Raw genomic sequence first — 25589 nt, 5'->3', positions numbered from 1 at the left:
CATTGGTGGGACCGCGAGGGGCGAGTGCTTACAGTGGTGTCGCCATCGGTAGGACTGCCATGTGTAAACTTAACTTAACTAAAACTTAATGCATGTGTGAGTCTTCCCTTCCCGGGAGCGCCAGAACTCCTCTCATTGTTAGAAACTTATGACGCCTAGAGTGCATGAGGATGCAAGTTCATGAAGCGGGTACTGCCAATGTGAGGTTATCGAAAGGCTTTGCCGTGGCAAGTCTCATTCGTTGGGACATAGGCTCATGTGTTGGGCAAGTCGCGGAGTACGGGTAAAGTGTACATCCACTGCAGTGTGAGTAAACCTAATCTATTCGAATAGCCGTGCTCGCGGATATTGAGCACCGGGACATGTATTACACTTGGCTAGACTCTAAATTCTTAAACTGGTTGGGTGGGATGTTGCATGATGATTTTGTACTGGTGGAACAACTTCTCGAGAGGCAAGAAGGAGTAGACCCCAGAAAACCATGATGACCAGTGGCGGGAAGCTATCCTTGGGAACACAATGGATGGTGGACAGAACCGTCGTTGTTTAATGAACAATGGAACTAAAACTTGAACAGTTTATGCTAGGTCTTAGGTTTGTGAAATGATATTTGAAAACTCGGCTTTACACAAAGTAACCATAGCCACTCCTTGTATTATCCTGTACATTACTGCATTTTGTGTGGTGGCTTGCTGAGTACTTTTGTACTCATTGTTGCTCTATATATATCTTTTAGCAGAGTGTTGAAGAGAAGCCCTTGTTAGTACGCTTGCGTACCTAACAAGATGATCGGAGTGTGGTTCCATTCTAGGTCTCGTTCCCATGCTTGTGGCATGTCAACCGGGCCCTTGTATTATTTTGTCTTCCGCTGTTGTTCTCTGTTAGTTGTTGGCCTGCCTGGCCCTAATGTAAGCGTTTAACTCTCTTAGCCTGAATTCATTCGTGATATATTGTGATTTGGCTATGTGTGTGTGTACCAACTACTGATCCAGGGATTAGTACTGATAAACTGTCACATCCTGATTTTCGTTTCAGGATTTATAAATTATTTAATAAATTAATAATAGAATTTATATTAAATGTTCATTAATTTACAAGTGAAGTTAAATGTGGGAAATAAAATTTCCTAAATATAAAGCATGGATGGATTTAATTTTTATTAAATTCTCCATGGTTAATTATACTCTCTGGAATTTTCTCGGATTTTTCGGAGCTCAATTCCTAATTTTAATCTTACAAAGAGCATTTCAGTAATTACCCACATATTAAATTAATCATTAAATGGTCTAATTATAATTTTGTTAAGTACTTTGAGTGTCCAAGTATTTTCAAGATTTTTCTTGGAATTATTTGAGCATAGGAAGTATTTTTAACAATTCAAAGATCATTTCAGTGATTAATTTAATTGGAAAAGTATTTAAAATCCCCTTCTCCTTTTCGGGCCGAAATAGGAAAAGTTCAGCTTCTGTCCTCGGCCCATTCTCCCTTCCTTTCGGCTGGCCTTATCCCTCCTCCAAAGTCTGCTTTGTGTCCCTTTTTTCAATCGGGCCAAGAAGTAGAAGCCCAGCCAAAAGTCTAGTTTGCCTCCCTGCTGCAGTGTCATCTTCAATCTCCAGCCGGCTGGAGACAGAGCCCGAGCCAGCCGCACAGTACCTGTATAGCCGCGGTTTTCCCCTCCAAATCCGGCCTTTTATCTCGTGTATTTCCAAAATTAGTTGAGGGGAAATACTTCTCTTATCCTCCTCTATCTTTACCCCCAAAAATCGGAGCAAATCGTTGAGTATCTTATCCGAATCAAACTCGTTTTCGAGTTTATCTCCAAAACCGAGTTTTTGATTTCCCGGATCGATTTCTTGCGGGAGGAGTCCGATCTCTTCAATCCAAGGCTATAAATAGGACCCCCTAGTCCTCCTCTTTCGTTTGCCCCCTCTCCCGTCCTCTTCCGTGCTCCGTAGCTCCGTCGCCACCGCCGCCAAGCAAACCGCCGTCGCCGGCCGAGCTCCATCCGCGTCGCGCCGCCGCCTCCGTCGTCGCCGCCGGTCGCCGTCACCGCCGTAAGGTGCGCCGAGGTGTGGAGAAGCCCGGCCGCTCTCTCCCCGCTGTCGCCGGTCACCGGAGTCCCGTCGCCGCCGGTCAACCGAGCCGCCGCCGTCGCCTCCTCGTCGCCGGCCGTCGTCGGTCGTCGTTTGGCACGAGGGTGAGTATCGTTGGGTTCGTCTCGTCGTCCTCTACGTGTTCATGTCCTCCAAAGTCGCAGCCGACCATCCAATCTCCGGCGAGGTCGCCATCTTGGTCCGGCCATTGATGAGGTCATCATGATGTCATCATCGTTTTTCTTTTTCCTGTTTTTCTAATAGATTAAATCTTCGGAAATTCATAACTAAATCATCGTAACTCGGTTTTGAGTGGTTCAAGTTGCTAAATTCATCTAAAATCATGATCTACATGTTTGTTTACTTTATATGTACTGTTTATTTGGTTTTTATTAGTCTTTTTCTTCGTTTTGCGTGTTAGCTTGTCGTTTCCGTCGTTGCGAAGGTTCGTGAGTGCGTCGGAAGTGATCAAGAAGATTAATTGAAGACCGATTATTGCAAGGCAAGTCACACAGATCCTAAACACAATCCTTTGAGCATGTTGATCCTATATTTAAATTCTCTATTTATTTCAACTGTGCATTTATTTTCGAATGTCACCGGGTGGTGTGAACTTATTCCTTTGTTATGGCCAATTTGCATTGATTACTTTATTCCTTGATACCTTGGGTTATTATAACTTGACTAGTTGGGCTTTATATATTGGTTCAGCTAGATATTAGTTATGATTGCTTAGCCATGCTTAGAAACATTAGCACACTATTGGGATAACTTATGACTCACTATTATTTAAGGATGGCTTAATGATAGTTCACGATGGTCAATCGTGATTGGTTAATTAATTACTTGCCAACTAAAACTTGATAATGGTGGGTTGTGAGCACATGGTTTTGAGAGTCGTGCTCATGACAATTAAGGACCGGTTCGCGAGCTACTGTTGTGAAACATTTATCGTGCCAACCACAAGCCAGCGTGGGCAACGGCTTTATCTTTTGTGTAGCGTGATTCATTATAGTGCGCCAGACTGAGAAGTGGCGAGAAGTCCACGGGGGTCGCTGGGGAGTCCATGCCTCTGGTTTTTGAGGGGGTGATTATGATCCAGGAAAGGTGCGCTGTAATGGATTATGTTGTGCAAGGGGTATTGTCACAACTCCTTTCCGAGGTACCGTGGTGGTATTGAGGCACATGGTGACATGATGTGGGGTTGTGTCTTGTGGGTACAGTGGTACACCTCTGGCCAGAGTAAAACTATTCGAATAGCCATGCCCGCGGTTATGGGCGGGTTGAGCAATGTTTTTCGTGATTAGTCTCACACCTCTCACAATAATTATGGATGTTATACTTGGTAATAATTTGCTTAGCTCCTGGTTTGGAGTTAGATCTGTACAGCCGGGTATGGTTGTTCAGGATGGTTGGGCCTGTGCAGCATGGGTGTGCTGTTCAGTGTTGATTAAAATTTTTAATTAATTACTCTACTGTTTTACTACTCTTAACTCTTTGCTAAATGCTGCTTTCGCAAATGAGCCTATATTATGCCATCCTTTGGTATCCTTGTGCACTTGCATATTTGCTGTGTGGCTTGTTGAGTATGTCATATGCTCATTCTTGCAATAATCATCAAACCTCAGTTGAAGATAAAGGATCCAGAAGGAGAAGACGTTTGGCTTATACCCCAGTTGAGCTGCCTGTGGGAGTGGAGCTGAAGCCATCGCTAGACCGTTAATTCCGCTGCTGTTTTCTTTTCTTTTGTAAGTATGTAACGTTATTATTGATGATTCTGTATATTAAATTGTCAGTTTGTGTACCTCGGCTGATTCCTGGACGAGGATTTTATGCACAAATTAGTTCGGAAATTACTAGTGAATTTCCGGGCGTGACATAAACACAGAAGATTTCCGATTTCCAAAATCGGGGGTCGACACCCTCCCTCTCCCACGGCTGCGGGCGGGAAGAAGGGCAGCGGTGGCGGTGCGTGGCCCCTCCCCTCCCTCCCCTTGCAGATCCGGCGGAGGGGATGCATGGGGGTCCGGCGGATCCGGCAGAGCGGCGAGAGGCAGTGTGCAACGGCGGGAGGGAGGCGGTCCGCGCCCCTCGGCGGCGGGAGGTGGTTGGACAGAGGCGGCCTGCGACCCTCGGTGGCGGGATGCGGTGGGACGGAGGCGGCCCGCGCTGGATCTGGAGGTGCGGCGGCGTCAGTGGCAGACGTGGAAGTGCGACCGTCGACAGGAGGTGCGGCAGCGGCGTCGACGATCGATGTGAGTTGATGCCCCTCCCCTTGCAGATCCAGCAGAGGGGAGGAGCTTCTTCGGCCGGCGACGGGAGCGGGTGACGAATCCGTAGCCGGTGACCGCGGGGGTGACGGCGGCGGGCCTCGGTGAGGACAGCGGCGGCGGCGGTAGATTAGAGTTAGGGTTTTGTTTTTCTTTCTTTTTGTTTTGATTTTTTATTTTCTCGTGCAGGCGGCTTAAGCGCCCGCATGCGAAAATCCAATTTTCACGTGCGGATGAGGCACCCGCACGTGAAAATCGCGTGCAGGCTGACCATCTGCACGGGAAAATCGTTTTCGACCACACGCAAAAATCTTTGTTGTAGTAGTGAGACAATATATCCGTCAAGGGGGGAGGCGCCCTTGATAACTTCTTCAGTCCCTGTAACATCGTAGCCCAATTAAGATTTTACCTGTGTGGCCCATAAGAGCTGTGCGTATGCTTAGTACCACCTTCCTAGTTTAGTAAGAGTGTAACCAACTTATAAGGCCTATTCCATCCATCCATACCACTGCTGGGTTAATCTTTTTACATGAAGCGAGGATAAAAGTGTAAGTGAGGTGGTATGTGTAAGTGGGCCTGCTCGTTGGATGGGCGACTGGTTGTGCGGTTCTGGAGAGAGGGTTGTTATAGATGGTATCGGAGCCGACCCTCGCCGTTGCTCATATGGGTCAGTGTGTGAGCATATGCCTATGTGGATAAAGGGTATGTTGGACCGACGGAGACATCAGGTCCTTTGATGGGGGTGTATGTAACATCTTCGCTCAATTAGGATCTGGCTTGTGTGGCTCATAAGAGCTATGTGCGCATGTTTAGTACCATCTTACTAGTTTAGTAAGAGTGGATCCAACTTATAAGGCATGTTCCTTCCCACCATACCATCCCGGATTAACTCTTTTACACGAAGCGAGAACAAAAGTGTAAGTGGGGTGGTATGTGTAATTGGATCCATCCGTCGGATGGGCTGGCTACACGGTTCTGGAGGGAGAGTTGTTACAATTTCAAAATATGCTAGACCAGTATTTTTGACGCGCTCATAGGCGTAGGGTGCGTGTGTGTGCGTGGCCCATGATAGCTTTGTGCACATGTTTAATACCTCGCTAGTTTCATAAGACACTACTAGAAAAAGCATTTTCGCCGGCGGCCGAAACACGTCTTTCCAGGCGAACGGCGGCTCCTCCTGTACCCCAACTACTCCAAAGATCACCGGTGAGGTAGCTAGATGGGCCACCTACGAAAATAGGCAGTGGCCGCCTGCAAAAATAAAAAACTGCCGCCTACAAAGATAGCTACAAATATTTGAAATTTGATACAATAATAATTTTCCCATAAATTACTTTTTAATTAGTTAATTGAAAATGACGCAGGAATAATATTAGTAGTTAACAAGCTTTTGATACTGAGAAATCTACGTATAAAAGTGTTGTCAAAATATATATTACAATAGTTTTTTTGACATTGTCACTTGAAATACGCTATCTAATTACATTATGGCACAGCATTGCTCCACTCCCGAAGATGCTTGAATTCGTCACTTATAGCTATGAGGGCACCCTCTGGGTCGAAGAACTTTCCTTCCACATTACAACACTCATGGTGGATGAAGTGGCATAGATCGCACTGGATATTTGTGATGCCTGCATCGTCAAAGCTTGTTCGATGTTCTATTCTTGGCAACTGCATGCATTGAACAAACACAGTATATTAGTACCATATATATGTGAAGTTGTCTAGTTTATAGTCTAGAGACTTACATCCTCTGTGTTAACCCTATACCTCCCATTAACCCTGCGGAATTCGCACTCGTAATATCCGCAGAGGACAGTGCCTCTAGGTTTCTTGAGACACTTCATAACATATCATAGAAGAAAATAGTTAAATTTTGCAATTAGTGAAACAATTGGAATACATTAAGTGAGTGGAGTATTACCGGCCAATATGTATGCACTAGCAGCTTCTCCCTTGTTCGAATCTGTTCTCCACCCTTGAACTTGTAGTAGTTGTACGTACTGTATGGATTTCGTACTGTTTCGCATTAAGGAGGATATTTAATTATGATATATTCATATTATACATGCAAGTGTCAGAATCACTTACTACTGTAAAATTGTTAGAAATTCTTTGTACGACTGGTGACGATAATCGAGAGGGTCCAAGACTGTCACTGTTTCGTGCTTCGGTAGATGATTAAACATATATAATGATCGCTACATATTAACGATAGTGCAGTTAGTCGCTAAAATAAGACATATATGTAGAAGAGAAATGTACCAGACTTACTTAAAATTATAAGCGGCTAGGATGACTCTCTTATCTTGAAAGTGCAAGAAGGCTCGTCCAATGTACTGTGCGACAATAATCATTTTCTACGTGTGCAAGCCCAGCTTGTATTCAGCTATCTCTTCTGGAGTCTTGTCCTTCAGCTGCTCTGACCCTGGCGATAACCTCACGGTATGCTGTGTATGACAGATCCTAGTTGGATCCAGGAATCCAACTGCTTATGTGGTCCGCCTTCGATAATCGATATTTGCAGGCGGCCGGCCAACTCCTCCCCTGTTATCGTCTTTGCCGGTGGGGTTTTCGCTCCGATGGGCATACCCGCATGTGAAAATAAAAGCCCTACGTCGCCGAAAATGCTTTTTCTAGTAGCGAGAGTAGAACAAACTTATAAAGGCATGTTCCGTCTAACCATACCACTCCTGGGTTAATCCTTTTACACGAAGTGAGAATGAAAGTGCAAGCTAGTGGGGTGGTATGTTTAAGTAAGTCTTTCGTCGGATGAGCTGGCTACACGGTTCTGGACGGAGTGTTGTTACTGTTTCAAAATATGCCAGACCAGTCTTATTGATGTGCTCATAGACGTAGGGTGCGTGTGCGTATTCGTAGGGGTGATGTGTTCTTAAAAAATAATCATTAACATTAGCAACCACCTTTTAAAGGTATTTGAGCTTATGATGCACAATGATTGTATAAAAAACATATTATATTACGTAGAAATCGGGTTCCAATAATTTTCATTTCCTCTTTTCTCTCTCTTGGCCGGAAATAAGGTATTACACTCGTTTCGAGGTTTTCTTCTATATATGCTATATTTTGAAGAGGTATATGTATAGTAACGAACATAGAACAAAATTACTCAGATGCAATACATACTAATTATTGGATAATATACAAATTAATATAACATAATATAGTTTAGTTAGAATAAATAATCTGCTCATGTGACGGCGGAAGTTGTACATAGGAACACAATTGTATATATGTATATACTTTCCTGCTACTTTGAAATACTCTTTAAAAAGAGCGCTAGATTGTAATAATTGGTTGTAGTACTTTGAGCAAAGGCCAGGTTGTTCTATTCCATTATTAAAAAAATGTTCCTGCTAGTTGAGAGGTAAATAATTTAAATTAGTTAAACTAATCTATCTATTATTATATACTAAAAGTCCATAAAAGTTCCTACAAACGCTTTTAGACCACCACGTGGCGCTCCTATAAATAATCCTAGATCGTCACATGGCACTGTTTAATCTCACCACCGATTTTCACTTAAATTGGTGTGGTGGACCCGATATTATATACCATTAGATTAGATGTATATATTATTTTAAAAGTAATACTTTTCCTTCTGTGGGCCGGAATAAGGAAAACAAACTATTCTAAGTACATCTGAAGGAAAAACGATGAAGGATACCTCACCGGATGAGAAGAAAAACGATAAAGCGATAAAGTAAAGAAAAAAAAAGCATACGTCGTAGTGTCATTAAAAAAATCGACGGGCTTTATAAGAGGATTTTATACTATTTTAAAAATAAAATATATTAGTCTATATTATATAAAATCTATATATTATCTAAAAGTTCATGAAAATTCTACAAGTGTTTTTAAGCCGTCATGTGTCACTATAATAAATAAAAGAAATTCCTAAAATTTCTAAGAAAAAAAGCAAACCATTTACTCCTTGATTTTCACATAAATTGATGGATCCGTTATTTTCAACTGTTAGATTAGATCTATTTAAAAGAACTCCCTTCTTTTAATCTCCCGTTCATGTAAGTACTACTCGTAAAAACACCCCCAAAATACAATTACTCCCAAGTCGCCACATGGAACCCTAATAAAATAAAGAAATCTAACCATCGATTTTCAATTAAATAGGTGGTCGTATTATTCGAGATATATCTTAAAAAACTAAAATCTCCCACATCCCTATATTCGTGCACCACGAACGTACTGATCAATTTGTACGCTCCTTCAGTTCCTTTCTCTTTTTATATTCCTATCACAATTAAAATTAAAAATATCTTTATGGAAAAAAATCTCACAAATAGGCATCAAAGTCCATTAAACATCTTATAAATATTTCTAAACTATTGTGTGAAACTCTTAAATTAGAGAAACATTCATCCATTGGTTTTCACTTAAATCGATGGACACATTATGTAAAATTTTACATCGTTATTGTATCTATTTTTTTTTAAAAAAAAACATCCCAAACCATATTCCCTTCCTCTCCACCCCTATGGGCATTAAAGTACATAAATGTATGCTAAGCTGCTACTTGTCTCACTTAAATTAGAAAAAAATCCTAATAAATCTGGGAAAAAAAATCTAACCATCTGTTTTTTTACTTAAACATCAACACATTATTTTTTGTCATCAGATCAACCTTTTTTTAATAAATGAAACATCCAAACCCTCCCTCACCCCTGTCCCCATGTGGTGTGTGGTGTTACTTTTCTCTATTTTTCCTATCTCTATGATATTTAAAATTAAAATTATTTTTATAGGAAAAAAAAGACCACAAACGAATCTCCACCTATTAGGTCTAGCCAGCTATTATTTTTTTAAGTGAAATCAATAATTGACCATATTTAAATGCTAACAAAAAATTACATTATGGACCCACATGCATAGAGGCCTCCACTTAATAAAGGCAAAATTTTCTACCGGACATTAAAAAAATATGTGATTAGCTAGAAGACACTACAAGGATGTATATCTGCTATGAGACACTGAAAAAAATAAAATGGTAATTAGCTGCCTGGATACCCGCAATATTATTTTGTTATATCCAAATGAAAATGAGATAGAAACAATTACGAAAGTATGATTTTGCCCCTTTTCTGCCATGTGTTGCTCGCATATAGCTCTGATGCTGTGGTGGTCACAACATGGGCGGCGGAGGGTACGGCTGCGTGGCATGGTGCCGCTGCGAGACCGACTGGAACAGAATGTCCTCTACGGCGCCCTGCTCAACATGAACCAGGAGGTGGCCCACGTTGTGCTCTCCCCAAGTGCGGTGTATGGCGGAGCATCGGCGCCGACGTGGCCCTAGCGCTGCAGCGGTGACGAGTACGGGAACGATGCGGACCCACAGGCCTAGGCTTACGGGCCCTCCTTGAAACCCCGCCACCCAGAGAGCCACCTCACCGGCTGCGGGCTCTGTCATACTTTTGTGATTGGTTTTTCTCCATTTCCTTTGGATATTATAAAATAATGTCACGGATATCCAACAGTTAATTACCAATTTTTTCGATGTCCCACTCATAAATTAAAAACTACACGGTTTAAATTAATTTTATATCATAATTTATATGTCGCAAGTAACCAGTGTTCAAAGTATGTTAAATAAGTTCATTTTTTCGTTTATGATAAAGTAAAAGAATATTTTTAATAGAAAACCTCCCACACATAGACATTCACAATAAAATTTCACGCACATACCCGCGCATATGCGCGGGCTACCTTCCTAGTTACAATAAAAGTCTATTATGATGATGCAGAAATTTTTTCTCAGGAAGTATATATTATGGCATGATATATATACCTGTGCCAAGAAGAGCAGTCTTACAAATCTTAAAGATTGAAGATAAATTAAAGAAAACACATATATAGGTGAATTATAGTTGTACTGTTGTTTAAAAATATTAGTTTCAGCGAGCTCCCAAGCGATGATTTAACAGTATTGGAGTTATCTTGTGTATTAGGAACTGATTTTTTTTATGAACAGTGACGTCCTGATTTATTGTAGATGGGATCAATATATTACTGCTGTGATAGAGCATTAAGGCCCACAAGCTTAGACCCCCCAAGTGCTGTACATGTCGGAAAGACAGGCATCATTGTGACAGCCCATGGAAGGAAGTAGCTCGAGGAACACATGCGGTGAAGCCAGTGATGCAGGTGTGTTAATTTTGGCCGTTGCGCCTCATGTCCCGGAGACACAAATTTTGACAATTTGACCCTTTGCAAAAACTATTTTTACAAATGAACCACTGCCAAAACTTATTTCAAATCTGACTCTTTTGCTCAACGTCAAATCATGTGGCGCTGAACTTATACACCTCAGCGCCACGTCAGCTGACGCTGAATGCCGTGCCACGACGGATGAGAGACTAAGTCAGCGTACCAACGTATATTCAGCGCCATGCTATTTGACGCTGAGGTGTCTAAGTTCAGCGCCACACGATTTGGCGTTGAGCAAAAGGTTCAGATTTGAAATAAGTTTTGGCAACGATTTATTTGTAAAAATATTTTTTGTAAAGGGTCAAATTGTCAAAATTTGTGTCCGGGAGATCGCACATCCGCACACAGCATTCTCCTACAGATTTTTTTTTCTCGCTCTCTACGAACCTCTCGGCAGGTACGATAGAGTGACTAGTTGCTTTTGTTCTTTTGGAGGGGCTAGGAACCTCTCCTCTCAGTACGTATTAACGTATGGTTAGTTAAGTTTTAGCTATAAAAAAAACTTGAAAAATAAATTAATATTATTTTTGAAAGCAACTTTTATATATAAACTTTTGTAAAATATGTACCGTTTATTAGTTTGAAAAGCATATGCGTAGATAAAAAGAGATAGGTGAATTAGGAACTCATAGGAATAGAACACAACCGCAAGGTAAAAAAAATTATACATCATCATTTTCCTACGTGAAAGAAAGAGAATCGAGGACAGTGAGAACAGACGACTAATGTAGCGCTGACGATAGCACCACTCCATGTGGACATGCAACTGAAACTGTGTGATATGCTGCTTCTCCTCGGCCCATCTCTATGCACAAGCCACATCAAGCACGCGAAATTGCTCTCCTCTTCGTCCTACATATCTTCTAAGATGCTTAGACCCTATTTAGATAAGACTAAAACTTTTAAATCCCTATCACATCGGATATTTAGATACTAATTATAAATATTAAACGTAGACTATTAATAAAACCCATCTATAATCTTGGATTAATTCGCGAGATGAATCTATTGAATCTAATTAATCCATGATTAGGCTATGTGATGCTACAGTAAACATTCTCTAATTATGGATTAATTAAGCTTAAAAAATTTATCTCGCAAATTAGCTTTCATTTATGTAATTAGTTTTGTAAGTAGTCTATATTTAATACTGTAAATTAGTATCTAAATACATAGACTAAAGTTAAGTCCTTGGATCCAAACACCGCCTTATTCCTAGCGTCGCCACCATCCGCCGCGGCGTGCAGATAAAGTCCATCGGAAGCTAAGCGATGGTGTAGTCGTCCGTTCGTTGCAAGCCCGATCCCAGTTGCTGCGGCGGCGAATGTGCAAGTTGTAATATTTGATGTTTTGATGATGTATGATGTCTCGCGTTGTGAATTCTGCCATCTAAAGAGGTCCTCCTTCCAGTGTTTGCTACCATACATATTCATGAACTATGAGCTACTCACACTCATATAGTCATATGACTTCTATCTATTTCATCTATTGTGGTATTTTTTTTCTACTCATGTTCGCATCACCACTCTCACTTTCAATCAAAAGCTGGCCAATGGCCTTGCGTCCAAAAAAAAAAGAATATACGGCCATAGGATAGAATTCACTTCTCACCAATGACGAGTTCCGTAGTAGATTATCTTTGTCAGGCCGAAACCTAACCCCATCACCGATGAGTGTTATAAGTGACAGTCTCGACCTAATTAAAGGCCTATGAAAATTGCTTGTAAGTGTACATCTTTATCAATGTTTATTGTAGGATCGAATCACAAGAACTAAGCCAACCAGAGGAGGGGTGAATGGTTGGTATACCCAAAAAACCGAAAACTTTTAGCGGAAATAAAAGTTACCCTCGAATTCAATGGATCACGGTCTAACCGAAGTGTATGCGCCGGTCTGACCGCCTAATGAACGTCGGTCTGACTGATGTAGATCAATCGGTCGAACCGCCGAGATGCCTGCCACGCTTGCTGCCGCCGCCGGTCTGACCGCCCGTATGCCGCCGGTCTGACCGCCGGTATATCACCGGTTAGACCACCGAAACCCAGTCAAACACAAACCGAAGAACTCTTAAAATGGATGACGACTTTATTACTTCTCTTTGTGTTTACAAAGTGCACTAACAGCACTCCTTACAAAAATTTCGACTAAACTCGAAACCCTAACTCAAAACTCAACTCAATTGCTCTCTAAAGCGATACCGGGAAGCCTCACGCTCCCCCTCTATTTATACCCGAGGTAGGCAGCCTAAAGCCACGAACCAAACTCATACTAGGAGTCCTAAACACCTTAAGAAACCCTCTAGTACAAGAAACAAACTTTACATAACCAATCATACCAAATTTGGACTCCTTCCAAATTCGACTCCGCATCTCATATGCACACAATATGTCGGAGCCCAAAACTAATAACTTGGATCCGACTGAAATTAATGTATCAATCCCTGGATCAGTAAATATTGATACATGTAATAAAACTGGTTCTTCATTGCATACGTTAAAGTTTACAATACTAGGGGTTTTACAAGGGTAGGTACTCACCTAATTAAACATAGGTACTAATATTACACAGCGGAAGTTCTAGTACATTCTGACTAGGAAGGTATAACCTCTAGGGATTTTCTAAGTTATCAGAGTCATCATAATAATAATCACAGGGGTCCTCCTCTTGACCCAAATCTGAAAAAGGGTTAATAAGAGCAAGGGTGAGTATTCGCAATACTCAGCAAGTTATCACGGAAATATGATATGCATTGACATATAATAGGGTTCTTTGCAAAAAGCGGTATTGGACAATCTGGAAAAGTTATAGCAGAATTTATAAAACATATAAACTTTAGATTTCTAACCAGGGTACCATATGAGTCCCGGTACTCAACTCCATGAGTACGGCTATTCGAATAGTTTCAAAGATATTCTACTGCAGCAGATGTACGCTTTACCCGCAGTCCACGACTTGCTGATAATTATCGGCTTTAGTCATGGCCCAGCATTAAGTCATTAACAATTATGGCACCTGTTCCATGAACTTGTATCCTCATATGCTCTGAACGTAATATTAACAGAAGCAAGAGGAGTTCTGGCGTTCCCGAGGTATTTAAGGGGAACTGATCGTATGACACCATGTCATCTCGATCAGGGTTTAGAAATATACCATATAATTTATACTCGAGTATCGCAAACCATTTACCTGTACATGGTAATGGTTAAATTTGCCCTTCGCGGCTATAGTTGCCTCCTGCGCGAGGACTTAAAAATAAGAACCACTATACAGAGGTGCCATATTGCCAATTAACCTAATAACTAGGTCTGTCCCCATTCTAGAAACTGCGGTCGTACCCGTTCGTTCGACATAAGTACCTGGTAGAACTTATATCGATTGAGACAATACTAGCCACCCGGAAATCATCCAAATCATACGTATTGTCCCAATCTAAGTATAGGGTATTTTAACCAGATTGTAAGCAAAATAAGCAATACTAAATTATCTGAGTTTCTATGATTAATTTATGCATAGAAAATAGAATATTGAATAGAAGGCTATAATTAAATAATTTGTAAAATATAGGCTTAAATGATCAAAAGGTATATGGTAACTTGCCTTGCTCGATGTCCTGAGATTGACTGATATTATCTAGTGTGTCAGAAGAATCCTCAAGACCTAGGGTTAGATATATAAAATTCAGATTCAAAAGGAATTCGAATAAAATCCAAAAATAGGCAAAAACGAAATAAAATGAGAAAATAGCAAAAATAGCCTCAAAAGATAGAGAAAGATTTTAGAAGAATTTTGGTCCAAGTTTCACTGGAATTGGGTTTATATTTTAAAAGATATAGGCTTCTAAAGTTTGGAATTCAAATTAAATAGGGAAATTACGAAATAGTACTGTACAGGGGCCCACCTGTCAGTTATTTGTCTTTTCTTCTTCTTTTCTCTTTCTTCTTCCTCCTTCCTTCCTTCTTCTGCTTCTTTTTCTCTTCCAGCCGAGCAAACAGAGAGAAGGGAGAGGAGGGGCGCCGATGCTCCGGTGGATGAACGGCCTTGACGGCGGTGGCCACGCGTGTTCCCGAGCGACGCGCACCCGGGGAGGTAGGTGGCTGGCCGAGAGGGAGAGATATATAGCCGGAACGGCGGCGGCAAGGGTTCACCTCGAGCCGGCATGGATGATGGCGGTGGTGGCTTGACTTAGAGGTGGAGGAAGAGGGGAAAGGGGAAAAACGGACTCGCCGGATGGAGGCGAAGCCGGTGGCGCGAGGACAGGGGAGGTGGAGCTACGGATGGGGAGATCGACCGACGGCGTCGACGATCGGCCATGGATGGAGAGAGAGAAGAGAGCTCGGTTTGTGGGGAAAAGAAGAGGGATGGCCGGCTATTTATAGGCGGCGGAGGTCGGTCCGGAGGAGGACGAGGAAGGCACGGCGACGGCTGCTTAGGGGAGAAGAAAACGGCGCCGGCGGCGGCGCGCGTGAGGAAGAGGGACACGGCGCCGGCTTCCGCTCGTGATTGGCTGAGCATGTCGGTTCGGCTCAGCGGCTGACGTCAGTTTGGAGGAGGAGGGCAAGAGGGACACGACGACAGCAGTGGCGTGCAGGGAAGGGCAACGGCGGCCGGCTCTGTTTTCTTAGCGGCGACGGAAACGAGTTGGCGGCGGCGTGCGCCGTGCGCAACACGCGCACGGGAGGAGGAGGCGGCTCGGCTGGGGTGTGGGCTGATTTGGGCCGGCTCGGCTTAGCTGGGCCGGCAGCCCAAGAGGAAGGAGGAAAATAGAAAGAAAAAGGATTGGGCCAAAAGGAAAACAGAACAGAGTTTCGGCCCGATGACAAAAAGAAAGAAGTCTAATTTGTATATTTGATTTGGATAACTAGGTTTTGCGAAGAATTTGAATTCGGAGAGAATTCACAAAGGAGATTTCCTAATTTATTTGAGTGCAATATTTTGAGGTGGAGTTTGAGGGAATTTATTTGGAAGCACTCAAATGAGAGAGAAATTAACAATATAATTCCTCAAAATATTTTTGGGAATGAGGCAAGCAAACTAAGAGGAAGATAAATAGGATTTTTAGCCCCAAAGTATATGGCATGGATTTTAGAGAAGTATTTGAGGCTAATAGGAATTTGGATTTGTGGAAGGGAAGGATAAAATATATTTTCTTAGCACAAGAGCAATTATTCACAATATTTGTAATAATATTATTCTTGTGCCGAAGAGGAAATCAAGCCACATGAATTAAAGTGGCGGCTAGATCAAAAGGAGGTATTTAGATATTTGGCGATAAATAAGAATAGGTTTGGAATTTGAAGGAAATTTGCTGAATTCACTAAGGTTTAGGATAGGGCAACAATTTATGGTTTATTGGTAAACTAGGTTAAGAGAATTCTAGGGGTAATACTTGAACCAAAATCAAGAATAAAAAGAGAACTTTTAAAGGGAATTTTGATTTTGCTAGTCTAAGATTTAAAACCAGCATGATGCAGTCAAATTTTAGTTTAAAATTTGAGGATGTTACAAACCTACCCCCCTTAAAGAAATCTCGTCCCGAGATTTGCTTAGGAGTCTTCGAATAGATACGGGAATTCCAATTGTAAATAATATTCCCGTTCCCAAGTTGCTTCATCCTCTGTATGATGATTCCATTGAACTTTAAACGTTCATATCACCTTGGTACGAGTTGTTCTGTGTGCTTCTTCCAATCTTCTGATAGGATATTTCGGATAAGTTAGATCTTTGTCGAGTTCAACAATACTTACTGATATTTCTTGTTCTGGAATGCGCCAACATTTCTTTGATTGCGAGACATGGAATGTAGGGTGTACATCAGATAGATAATCTGGTAAAGCCAATTGATAGGCTACTTCTCCATGTTTAGCAATTATTTGATATGGTCCAATATAACGAGGGGCTGGTTTTCCTTTCACTTTAAATCTTTTTATCCCTCGTAAAGGTGAAACCTTTAGATAAACATAATCACTAATGTCAAAAGTTAACTCTCTCCGTCTAGAGTCTGCATAACTCTTTTGTCGAGATTGAGCTACTTTAAGTCTGTCTCTAATAAGTTGAACTTTTTCTTCAGCTTCCTTTAGAAGGTCTGTTCCAAATATACTTCTTTCTCCGGTTTCTGTCCATATCAATGGTGTTCGACATTTTCTTCCATATAAAGCTTCATGTGGTGACATTTTTAAACTGGCTTGATAACTATTATTATATAAGAATTCTGCGTAAGGTAAACATTTGTCCCAACTAGCAGCAAAATCTAGGGCACAGGCTCTTAACATATCTTCTAATGTCTGATTTAGTCTTTCCGTTTGTTCTCCGGGTTGTGGATGAAATGTTGTACTAAAATCCAAATAACTTCCCAAATCATAATGCAATTTCTGCCAAAAATGTGAAGTAAATTGGGTACCACGATCGGAAATAATTCTTTTTGGTACTCCATGTAAGCATACTATTCTTGTCATATAAAGTTCTGCGAGTTGTGCTCCAGTGTAAGTTGTTTTCACAGGAATGAATCGTGCAGTTTTAGTAAGTCTATCAATGATTACCCATATAGAATCATATCCAGTGGAAGTCTTGACTAATCCAATAATAAAATCCACTCTTATTTCGTCCCATTTCCACTTAGGTATTTGTAAGGGTTGCAGTAGTCCAGTAGGCTTCTGATGTTTTGTTTTAACTTGTTGGTAAACATGGTATAGTGCGACATATTTTACAATATATCGTTTCATGTTTGGCCACCGATATAATTATTTTAGGTCATGATACATCTTTGTACTGCCTGGGTGTAAAGAATAGGCAAAGTCATGTGCTTCCTTTAATATTATTTCTCTTAGATTTCCTGATTGTGGTACGACAATTCTATTTCCGTACCATAATATTCCTTCCAGGTCTTTAGTAATATCTGCAGCCTTTCTTCGCACCTTCCGTTCCTTAAAAGTTTGTATTTCAGAATCTTCCTTCTGATGTTCTTTTATTTGATCCATCAAGGTAGGTTTTAACTCCAAAGTGTTTAATTCTCCAAACTTAATAATACCAAGATTTAACTTAAGCAATTCTGCTTGTAATTGTTCTGACAGTATTTCTTGTCGTAAATTGCAATAAGCTTTTCGGCTTAAGGCAACAGCCATCACATTGGCCTTTCCTGGATGGTATAGAATCTCCAAATTGTAATCTTTAATCAATTCTAACCATCTTCTTTGCCGAAGATTAAGATCTGTCTGAGTAAAAATATATTTCAAACTCTTGTGATCAGTGTAGATCTTACAATAATTTCCAATCAAATAGTGTCGCCAAATCTTCAATGCATGTACAACTGCTGCTAACTCCAAATCATGTGTTGGATAATTCTCTTCATGAGATCTTAGTTGTCTTGATGCATAAGCTACTACTTTACCTTCTTGCATAAGGACACAACCTAGTCCTTGTCGAGAGGCGTCACAGTAGATCTCAAAATCCTTCTGGATGTCTAGCAAGATTAATACTGGTATAGTAGTAAGCTTATGTTTTAGTTCTTGAAAACAACTTTGACATTCTGATGTCCATTCAAACTCCTTGTCTTTCTTAAGTAATCTGGTCATGGGTTTTGCAATAGCAGAGAAATCTTTAATAAACCTTCGATAATATTCAGCAAGTCCTAAGAAAACTTCTTATTTTAGGTACCGATGTTGGTACCTTCCATTCCATCACAGCTTTAATCTTTTCTGGATCTACGGTAACTCCATTCTTGGTAATTATATGTCCCAAGAATGCAACTTGATCTAGCCAAAATTCACACTTACAGAATTTGGCATAAAGTTGGCGTTGATTTAACTTCTCCAGTACTAATCGAAGATGTTGTTTATGTTCTTCATCTTTGGTGTATATAAGAATGTCGTCAATAAACACGACAACAAACTGGTCCAAATACTCCATAAATATGTTGTTCATGAGATTCATAAAATAAGCCGGAGCATTTGTTAGTTCAAATGCTATAACTGTAAACTCATATAATCCATACCTTGTTACAAAGGCAATCTTTGGTATGTCTTCTTGTCTGATCTTCAATTGATGATACCCCGATCGAAGATCTATTTTAGAAAATACGCTAGCTCCTTTTAATTGATCAAATAGATCATTGATCCTTGGCAAGGGATATTTATTCTTGATAGTTACTTCATTTAGAGTTCGATAATATACACACATCCTTAAACTTCTATCTTTCTTCTTAACAAATAGCACAAGAGCTCCCCAAGGTGAAGAACTTGGTCGAATAAAATCTTTTTCTTCCAACTCGGCTATTTGTTTCTTCAATTCTTCTAATTCATTAATTGGCATCCTATAAGGTCTTTTTGATATAGGTGTTGTTCCACGAAGTTGTTCTATAACAAATTCTATTTCCTGATCTGGGGGTAATTCATGTAGTTCTTCTGGAAATACATCCAGATACTCTTGCACCACTGGCACTTCTTCTTTTGGTATAAGCATACAAATATATCTTTAGGTAGACACTGGATTCAACTGGCTTTTGTGGATATAAAGGAATGAAAAGCACCGGAATCGAATAGGACAATAACTGGTTTAGAGTTTATGATAAACATACCCATTAAGATGTCAGGGTCCTGCTGAGCTTCTTTTGCCTTAATATGGTGTACTTTGCCGCGTTCAAAATTTGGTCCAACTTTAATGATTGGAGGATTTTTCTTTATCAAGCCTGAGGTAGGTGGTTTTTGATTGGAAGTCTGGGCACTGTGTTTTGGTGATTGAGGCATAGTCTTGCAAAGTGTCCAGTCTTCCTACAAACATAGCATGGGGAATCTTCCATACTAATACCTGGTATTTGGATTATTGGTGGCATACCCGGCCTTGTATTAAATAGAGATGGCTTAAAAGGATAGGGCTTCCGAATCTGTTGCGGATTTTTAGTTGGAGATTGTCGTTGAAGATTCATTCCTCGTTTACGAAGTCCTTTCATTATCTTGCGGTCATTCTCTAGCCTGACCACTTTATTGACTAAGCTTTGAAAAATTTCATGATTTTAGCTGATCATCAGTCCTCGTAGCTCATAGCATAATCCTTCTATAAACCTTTCAATCTTTTCTGTTTCATCTTGAATGTCCGAGGCAGCATATCGAGCAAGTTGTGTAAATTTGTTTAAATATTCTTGTACTGACATAAAACCTTGCCTTAGTCTTCGAAATTCATTCTTCTTCATTCTAATTACTGCAGTGGGTATGAAGGTATTTCTAAAGGCTGTAGTAAATTCTGCCCATGTGGTAATATGGGTGGGGTCTTCTATAGAGACTTGATATGCTTCCCACCATTCATTGGCTGATCCTTCTAGCTGATGGGTTGCAAAGGTTACATTCTCTTGCTCATTTGTTCTGACTAAGGCTAATTTTTTTTTGATAGCCTTTAGCCAGTCCTCGGCGTCTATAGTTTCTTTGGATTTAGAAAAGACTGGTGGTTTAATCCTTATGAATTCTGCATGTGCGCTTTAACCTTTATTTCCTTGATTCTGTGCTATAACCTGTAATAGTTGGGTTTGTCTTGCCATTACTTCTGCTAAGGTGGCAGGATTTGGAGGAGGAATATCTCCTGTCTCACCTTAACCTGAACTGCCATTGACTGAATTCATCTAGACAAGGATAATTGTTGTCTTTTCAAAGGGGAGTTAACATCCTTAATTAACCATAGATTTTATTTCTGGATAGTGTATTGTAAATGATGCATACTAGAAAAGTAATAACCAAAAGCAAAAGAAGAAACAAGAAAGAAAGCAAAAGAAACCAAGGAAGGGGTAATTTCACATAGGGGTTAGAGAGGAGTATGGTCATTTGCTAACCTATACTAGCAAGTTTATTTATTTATATGACCTCTAACTATTAACACACTATCTACAACTCCTAATCATCAAATCACTCACCACTACCTTCCGCGGGGTTAGTGAATAACGATGCAAGTGCGAAGTGTAAAAAAAATTCAAGATGAGGTGCAGAAGATGCAGCAGTATTAGGGGCAGAGCATGGGTAAGGATCTTCATCATCTCCTTAATCATCAGCATACATAGAAATATGTTCTTGCATCTCGAACACTTGTTCTTCTGGATCATCTTCTTCTTCTGGAGTTTCAGTCCAGATTGGGGGAACATTTAGGTCATTAATATGAAACATCCGGGTTCCCCTTGCTACTTCAAGCTCCTGACTAGGCTCATTAATGTCCATAGTTGAGAGCGTTTCTTCAGCTTCATCCTCGGAATGGATAGGATATAATGGCGGCGATGATGGTAAGCCTTGTAGAATTCCCTCACCATTATCTTGAGGATTTGGCCCTTGTGGCTCATCCCCACATACCGGTGAGATATGTCCGTCCATATCATCATCATCGTCATCATCACTATCTATCCCAGGGACTTGGTGAAGACGGAATGACGCGCCCGTAATACAAATATTAAATATAGAATTCGCTTATCCTTCACATCATACAATTCTTGTAATATATGATATTTGTACTTAAGAATAGCTTCTTGTCGCTTAGCATCTTCCAAACGTTTGTGTTGCATATCCATGTGTTCTAGGGCTTCCTCATACATGTCATCAGCAGCTTTCATCCATACAGACATGGTTTCCTTCACTGGTTGTTGATGACGGTCTATTCTGGAGGGTGCAATAGTCTTCGCCTGGTTCTCGCATAGGATGAAATAAATATCGAGAATGCAGAAACTTGTCTTGATAAATATGGTGGAGGCATAGGAAAGCCTCCCTAGATGCATCATATAAAACAGTTTATAGCGTGTCTCGCCTATGACGCATCCGGAAATAGTATATATCATCTTCTCCTTTAGGTGGGTTGATCTTTATGGTCATATCATATTCCCAATGATCTCCTTCCGATAAGCATGAGAATAGAATTCCGGTTGTTCACTTATCTTTAGCTTCGTCATTAACTTGATTAGCTTATCAGTGTAGTCATTATTATGGATAGAAATTACCGTCTCAATATGTTCTCGCTCATGCCTTTCTGCCATTAACCTGAAATACATAAATAGAATATATATTGTGTGTTCGCAAGTCAAATCTACCCCCCTTAAAACATTAAGTTTGAAGTAAACTCAAACTTAAATTGGTTAATAATCCTTAGGGTTTGTCCTATAGTCAAAACATATGCTCTGATACCAGTCCTGTCGGAGCCCAAAACTAATAACTTGGATCCGACTGAAATTAATGTATCAATCCCTGGATCAGTAAATATTGATACATGTAATACAACTGGTTCTTCATTGCATACGTTAAAGTTTACAATACTAGGGGTTTTACAAGGGTAGGTACTCACCTAATTAAACATAGGTACTAATATTACACAGCGGAAGTTCTAGTACATTCTGACTAGGAAGGTATAACCTCTAGGGATTTTCTAAGTTATCAGAGTCATCATAATAATAATCACAGGGGTCCTCCTCTTGACCCAAATCTGAAAAAGGGTTAATAAGAGCAAGGGTGAGTATTCGCAATACTCAGCAAGTTATCACGGAAATATGATATGCATTGACATATAATAGGGTTCTTTGCAAAAAGCGGTATTGGACAATCTGGAAAAGTTATAGCAGAATTTATAAAACATATAAACTTTAGATTTCTAACCAGGGTACCATATGAGTCCCGGTACTCAACTCCATGAGTACGGCTATTCGAATAGTTTCAAAGATATTCTACTGCAGCAGATGTACGCTTTACCCGCAGTCCACGACTTGCTGATAATTATCGGCTTTAGTCATGGCCCAGCATTAAGTCATTAACAATTATGGCACCTGTTCCATGAACTTGTATCCTCATATGCTCTGAACGTAATATTAACAGCAGCAAGAGGAGTTCTGGCGTTCCCGAGGTATTTAAGGGGAACTGATCGTATGACACCATGTCATCTCGATCAGGGTTTAGAAATATACCATATAATTTATACTCGAGTATCGCAAACCATTTACCTGTACATGGTAATGGTTAAATTTGCCCTTCGCGGCTATAGTTGCCTCCTGCACGAGGACTTAAAAATAAGAACCACTATACAGAGGTGCCATATTGCCAATTAACCTAATAACTAGGTCTGTCCCCATTCTAGAAACTGCGGTCGTACCCGTTCGTTCGACATAAGTACCTGGTAGAACTTATATCGATTGAGACAATACTAGCCACCCGGAAATCATCCAAATCATACGTATTGTCCCAATCTAAGTATAGGGTATTTTAACCAGATTGTAAGCAAAATAAGCAATACTAAATTATCTGGGTTTCTATGATTAATTTATGCATAGAAAATAGAATATTGAATAGAAGGCTATAATTAAATAATTTGTAAAATATAGACTTAAATGATCAAAAGGTATATGGTAACTTGCCTTGCTCGATGTCCTGAGATTGACTGATATTATCTAGTGTGTCAGAAGAATCCTCAAGACCTAGGGTTAGATATATAAAATTCAGATTCAAAAGGAATTCGAATAAAATCCAAAAATAGGCAAAAACGAAATAAAATGAGAAAATAGCAAAAATAGCCTCAAAAGATAGAGAAAGATTTTAGAAGAATTTTGGTCCAAGTTTCACTGGAATTGGGTTTATATTTTAAAAGATATAGGCTTCTAAAGTTTGGAATTCAAATTAAATAGGGAAATTACGAAATAGTACTGTACAGGGGCCCACCTGTCAGTTATTTGTCTTTTCTTCTTCTTTTCTCTTTCTTCTTCCTCCTTCCTTCCTTCTTCTGCTTCTTTTTCTCTTCCAGCCGAGCAAACAGAGAGAAGGGAGAGGAGGGGCGCCGATGCTCCGGTGGATGAACGGCCTTGACGGCGGTGGCCACGCGTGTTCCCGAGCGACGCGCACCCGGGGAGGTAGGTGGCTGGCCGAGAGGGAGAGATATATAGCCGGAACGGCGGCGGCAAGGGTTCACCTCGAGCCGGCATGGATGATGGCGGTGGTGGCTTGACTTAGAGGTGGAGGAAGAGGGGAAAGGGGAAAAACGGACTCGCCGGATGGAGGCGAAGCCGGTGGCGCGAGGACAGGGGAGGTGGAGCTACGGATGGGGAGATCGACCGACGGCGTCGACGATCGGCCATGGATGGAGAGAGAGAAGAGAGCTCGGTTTGTGGGGAAAAGAAGAGGGATGGCCGGCTATTTATAGGCGGCGGAGGTCGGTCCGGAGGAGGACGAGGAAGGCACGGCGACGGCTGCTTAGGGGAGAAGAAAACGGCGCCGGCGGCGGCGCGCGTGAGGAAGAGGGACACGGCGCCGGCTTCCGCTCGTGATTGGCTGAGCATGTCGGTTCGGCTCAGCGGCTGACGTCAGTTTGGAGGAGGAGGGCAAGAGGGACACGACGACAGCAGTGGCGTGCAGGGAAGGGCAACGGCGGCCGGCTCTGTTTTCTTAGCGGCGACGGAAACGAGTTGGCGGCGGCGTGCGCCGTGCGCAACACGCGCACGGGAGGAGGAGGCGGCTCGGCTGGGGTGTGGGCTGATTTGGGCCGGCTCGGCTTAGCTGGGCCGGCAGCCCAAGAGGAAGGAGGAAAATAGAAAGAAAAAGGATTGGGCCAAAAGGAAAACAGAACAGAGTTTCGGCCCGATGACAAAAAGAAAGAAGTCTAATTTGTATATTTGATTTGGATAACTAGGTTTTGCGAAGAATTTGAATTCGGAGAGAATTCACAAAGGAGATTTCCTAATTTATTTGAGTGCAATATTTTGAGGTGGAGTTTGAGGGAATTTATTTGGAAGCACTCAAATGAGAGAGAAATTAACAATATAATTCCTCAAAATATTTTTGGGAATGAGGCAAGCAAACTAAGAGGAAGATAAATAGGATTTTTAGCCCCAAAGTACATGGCATGGATTTTAGAGAAGTATTTGAGGCTAATAGGAATTTGGATTTGTGGAAGGGAAGGATAAAATATATTTTCTTAGCACAAGAGCAATTATTCACAATATTTGTAATAATATTATTCTTGTGCCGAAGAGGAAATCAAGCCACATGAATTAAATTGGCGGCTAGATCAAAAGGAGGTATTTAGATATTTGGCGATAAATAAGAATAGGTTTGGAATTTGAAGGAAATTTGCTGAATTCACTAAGGTTTAGGATAGGGCAACAATTTATGGTTTATTGGTAAACTAGGTTAAGAGAATTCTAGGGGTAATACTTGAACCAAAATCAAGAATAAAAAGAGAACTTTTAAAGGGAATTTTGATTTTGCTAGTCTAAGATTTAAAACCAGCATGATGCAGTCAAATTTTAGTTTAAAATTTGAGGATGTTACACAATACCTCCATCGTATGCCATATGGAATCCCCATCAACCATGTGCATCAACTCTAGCCTAAGTATTCCGTATGATCTCTGACCACCACGGACGTCGTCTTATCCCAAGCCGACTCGCGGTCCATCACCGCAAATACTCTCCCGAGGCATCAAACCACCTACACATGAAATAAACAAAGAAACCATATTCCAAGACCAAGCTATCTCCAACTTGACTCATTAGTAGCAAACAACGGTATTACATACATATAGTATCCATGCATCTAGAAGTCATAATCATGAAATAATCACGGATATCCAAACAAATAACCCGAAACCGAAACTGACACAGCGTCGGCCGGTCAGACCACAGGCTGCGCCGGTCTGACCGCGCAATACACGCCGGTCTGACCGGCCGCACCGGCCCGGTCTGACCGGTCCATATAAAATGATAAACCTACGATTCACCTGTAAATCCAATAATCTCCAATGCCAATTCTTCATCACAGAATAATAATCAAAAACACATTTGATTTTACATTTATTTCAATCCCTCAAAGCCCCAACATGGATCGGTCGTTCATGATGATGAGTTATGTAGTAGTAATAATCTCACGTAGTGGTATGCAGAGGCGGAACTAGAATTAAATGGAGAGGATGCCACTCGTTTGCTCTACAATGTTTTTGACTGAGTTTAAGCTAATACAGGTGTCTGAGTTTGAGTTTGAATTGACTT

At 40.9% G+C, this 25589-nt stretch overlaps 3 long non-coding RNA genes across 4 annotated transcripts; 1 reads left to right on the top strand and 2 right to left on the bottom strand.

Moving 5' to 3' along the window:
- The first annotated feature begins 1607 nt into the window (after nucleotides 1-1607).
- LOC136351911 (uncharacterized) lies at nucleotides 1608-7335 on the top strand. 2 transcript variants are annotated; one of them, XR_010735198.1, is made up of 4 exons: nucleotides 1608-2197; nucleotides 2515-2595; nucleotides 3722-3841; nucleotides 5860-7335. It is a non-coding gene; the product is annotated as an uncharacterized lncRNA (long non-coding RNA). The 2 variants fall into 2 exon arrangements; XR_010735197.1 differs by lacking the exon at nucleotides 5860-7335 and having other exon boundaries at nucleotides 3722-4737.
- Nucleotides 7336-13074: 5739 nt separating this feature from the next.
- Nucleotides 13075-14951, bottom strand: LOC136351877 (uncharacterized). The gene is made up of 3 exons (XR_010735138.1): nucleotides 14508-14951; nucleotides 14207-14266; nucleotides 13075-13284 (listed from the first exon to the last, which is right to left on the bottom strand). It is a non-coding gene; the product is annotated as an uncharacterized lncRNA (long non-coding RNA).
- Nucleotides 14952-21744: 6793 nt separating this feature from the next.
- Nucleotides 21745-23712, bottom strand: LOC112936444 (uncharacterized). The gene is made up of 3 exons (XR_010735137.1): nucleotides 23269-23712; nucleotides 22968-23027; nucleotides 21745-22045 (listed from the first exon to the last, which is right to left on the bottom strand). It is a non-coding gene; the product is annotated as an uncharacterized lncRNA (long non-coding RNA).
- Nucleotides 23713-25589: the final 1877 nt, after the last annotated feature.

Source organism: Oryza sativa, chromosome 9, assembly GCF_034140825.1.
Source record: "Oryza sativa Japonica Group chromosome 9, ASM3414082v1".
Lineage (NCBI taxonomy): Eukaryota > Viridiplantae > Streptophyta > Magnoliopsida > Poales > Poaceae > Oryza > Oryza sativa.
The sequence above is the reverse complement of the archived record's forward strand: the minus strand, read 5'-3'. Positions and strand labels throughout refer to the sequence as shown.